Source organism: Salvia miltiorrhiza, chromosome 6, assembly GCF_028751815.1.
Source record: "Salvia miltiorrhiza cultivar Shanhuang (shh) chromosome 6, IMPLAD_Smil_shh, whole genome shotgun sequence".
Classification (NCBI taxonomy): Eukaryota; Viridiplantae; Streptophyta; class Magnoliopsida; order Lamiales; family Lamiaceae; genus Salvia; species Salvia miltiorrhiza.
The window spans coordinates 33,059,131-33,063,131 of record NC_080392.1 but is presented as its reverse complement, the minus strand read 5'-3'; positions in this window follow the sequence as shown (position 1 = coordinate 33,063,131).

Below are 4,001 nucleotides of genomic sequence, written 5' to 3'. Positions count from 1 at the left end.
CTGACCATCTTGCTTCCACCGAAAGTTGGGGTGATCTCTCCACCCCGGATTGTAAGTGTTTGCATAAGGATCATACTTCCGTGGATTCCCATCATGTCCTCCAATGGCATTGACATCTACAATATCCTCGCCAAAATTGGGGTAATTTTCAGATTGATGTCCTGTTGCATCGCAAAGGCCACACTGGCGAATCTTCTTTGGTATAGTTGACTCAACTAGAAACACCTCTAAGTTGACTTGCAATAGAACAAGGACATCCTAGTGATGGTAAGTTGACCCAGTGTCATCTCTCAAGGAAAGTCTTTAAGGGCTTTTAATTATGTCACAACGAAAGCTGTAAATTTAAGATTATTAAACTAAAACAAGAAAAGTAAATTAACATGAATTTAAACTTAACTAGGCGAAAAGGAATTATTAACTAACACTTGTAATTTAAACTTAACTAAAAACTTAATCTTAAAATTATCTAGGCGTGAAACTATTAAACCCTAGGCAAGAATTAAATGAACTTAAAGTAAAGAATTAACTAGACAAATCAAATTTAAATAACTTTAATTAAAAACTTCTAATCTAATCTAACTAGGCAGAAACGAAATTACAGAATTTAAAGTGCATAATTTAAAAGTGCAAAATCTAAAGGAAAGCATAAGCAAGTAAATTAAATTAAATACCGAAATACCGTAAAACGTCGCAAAGATGAAACTGTTGTCACTCAATTCCAATCTTCGAAACAAAACTAAGCTAAACTAAACTAAACTTGAATTTAAACAACTATACTAAACTAACTAGAACAGAAATCGAAACTAGCACTAGAAAAGCAATAAACCTAAGCTTTAGCTAACTTGGCGGAACTAAAGATTAGGGCCAGGATGATCTTTACAATGAAAAGTATGGCCCTATTTATATACTTCGAATCCCTATGGATCACCATGGAAGTTGCCATGCAAAGCCGGACTCTAAAAGGAATAGAATCGTGCAAAGGAAGGTAAGTCCAGCTGTGACGCGCGCTCTGGAAATAATCTCCACTATGGCGGAAATCGCGGCTCTCGCCAGAGGAACAGATGTCGTCAGAGAAATGGACCTCACCAGAGAAATGGTGATTTCTCTGGCTAATGATTCATCTGCTCTGATATGTTGATTTCTCTGGCGAGACTTCGCTGGCTCTGATTCCGCTGGCTTTGATTTCGCTGGCGCTTTCGATTCCTCTGGCATTTATGATTTCTCTGCTCTGCAGCGACAGAGCGCATTTCTCTGCTCTGACATTCGGTTCCTCTGACTATTGGTTTCTCTGGCGAATAGGATTCCTCTGGCGCTTATGATTCCTCTGGCGATTGCTTTCTCTGGTCTGGAGATTGACTTCGCTGCACTGGCTCTGGAGCATTTCTCTGGCTTCCCATTTCGCTGCTCTGGCAAGCGAGGCTTTGCTTCTCTTACATGCCAAAGTATGCACAAAAACACGATTCTTAGCCCAAACTCTCCAAAATTTGCACTCTTCATCTCGAAAACCTAAATCTCCTGCAAAGCATAAAATACACCATAAAACGCACAAATTTCCAGAAGATTTAACTTAAAATATGCACATGCAAACCCCAAAATTTAGAACAATTAAGCATAAATCAACCCCCCCACACTTAGCCTTTTGCTTGTCCTCAAGCAAAATCCATATGAATCCTAGGAAGAGATTGATTTCAACAATGCTAATTTCCATCCAAACATTCTCAAAGTCAATTCAAAATTTTACAATCAACACACGTCTCTCGATCATGCAAGTAACTCAAAGTTTAAGAAGCAACACAAGAGTAATGTAAGCAATTCGATCAGACCCAATTCTCCGCTAGAAGTGAATTCTCTAATGTGATCGCCTTTATAATCAATACCACCATTTTTCACACTTTGTGTGCTTGAGATTTCGACAGTTGAGCCATAATTCATGAAATAGAAACCATTTGGATGTACTCCAAAGTCTTTTCACGTGGTTTCCCATGCTCATAGTTGGACTAGAGGAGCAGAGACTCAGAGCTGTCACGTTTCAGAACAGGCCAGATGTTTCAGAGCTGGCAATTTTGAAGTTGGCAATTCGTCCAACATTTTTCACATTTCACAGATAAGATACGATCGTAGGCAATCACAATGACAACACTCCTTCTAGCATCTACCGGACAAATCACGTTTTACTTACTTACAAAAATGTTGCAACAAAACTCTTAATTCTTTGCACAATCAAGAAACACATATTAAAGGTAAAACAAGAATAACCACCAAACATTCACAAACCCGAAATTCACAACGAAAACCATCTTCTCTTCCACAAATTCATAAAAATTAGCAAGATTCGAGACCAAAAACTAAGCATAGAAAGACTAATCTCGCCCAATTGAAAGCATAAGCACAATAAAACACCCCCCCACACTTAAAGCATGCCATGTCCTCAAGGCACAAAAGAAATAAGAAGAGTTGAGAAAACGTCCCTGATTATCGGCATTGAGAAACTGAAGCATCGTGCGAGGTGGAGAAGTGTGGAATTTGCTGTCTGTGGCAGAGTGAAGAGTGGCCACGCTGAATCAGGTCAGCGCTGGCAGAGCAGCGCGGAGAAGTAGCGGTGGTGGCAGCTACGCTGGCGGCATATTGAGAATTGCAGCGCTGAAAACAAGACATGCACACCACGCATCATAGTATCCTCAAAGCAACCGAAACTTAGGAAAAACACGAAATAAAAACGAAAAACAAAGAACAAGAAAAACAAAAACAAAAACAAAACAAAACCACGGTGGGTTGCCTCCCACCAAGCGCTAGTTTTAAAGTCGCCAGCCCGACGTAGAGGATCCCTTAACCAAAATCGCTATGAAATGTCAGCTGAATTAGTCCTCGTGAAAGCACATCATCCTCCAGTTCAGCTGCGGGTCCTCTTAATGAGCAAGCAGAGCTCATCGCATTCTTCATTCTCTCGAACCAAGAGCTATGTCGAGATCTCTCCTCTTTCTTCTCCTCCAAGAGTGGTGCACTCTGTACTCGTAGCACGGTATCATACTTGCATGGCAGTACATCAGCTCGTTCTTCCTCAACGGTTGCATCCTCTTTCACGCTAGTTGGTACCTCATGAACGGCATTAACGTCGAGTGGAAGCTTGGCCAAAAATTGATCTTCAATAGCCTCCTCATCCTGCAAATTATCAAGAAAATTTTGTATAATTTTGTCCTCTTCCGGGCTGGTGTTCATCAGCTTCTCCTTAGCAGAATTCTGGCGCATGCTGTTCTGAGCTGGGGCGCTGTTCAGAGCTGTTCGAAGGATTTCTGCTCTGTCCTCCAGTGGCAGAGCTGGAATAGTCAGCGCTGGCGGAATAGGCATAGATGGCGAAAGACAGTTAGCTCTGAAAATTTCTACTTCTTCCTCCTGGTCAGCAATCTCCACAAGAGAACAGATATGCATTGAAGAGTTAGAAATAATAGGCTTTTTATTAAAAATGGAGAATGCTACCGATCTACCAGACCCGGCCATGCTCAAAGTTCCAGAACCCACATCAATGCGCGTCTGGGTAGTAGCCATAAAAGGCCGACCAAGTAGAACAAGTTGCCCATTCTTTCCTATAATGCCATGCCCTGCCTCGAGCACCACGAAATCGGCTAGTACCGTGATTCCTCTCACCATGACTTCAACATCTTTTAACATACCACGAGTGCTACAATTTGCCCCATCAGCTAATTGAAGTCTTGTTTTCGTGCTTTTAAGCTCCTCTTCCTTCCTGCCCAATTTCTGAAAAATAGCATATAGCATCAAATGGACTGCCGCACCCAAGTCTAACATACCCGCGAATTCTCCAGCTCGACCCAAGCCAATACCAATAATGAAACTCCCTGGATCTTCTTTCTTTGGTAATGGTTAGGTTGGATCGACAATTGATGGTGGCAGAGGCGGGCTGGGCTTCGGTGGTTGATATGGCGTACTTGATTTGTGAAGTCTATGCTCTGGCCTTATCAACTCTGGCGCTCTCCTCTGCTTTGTCA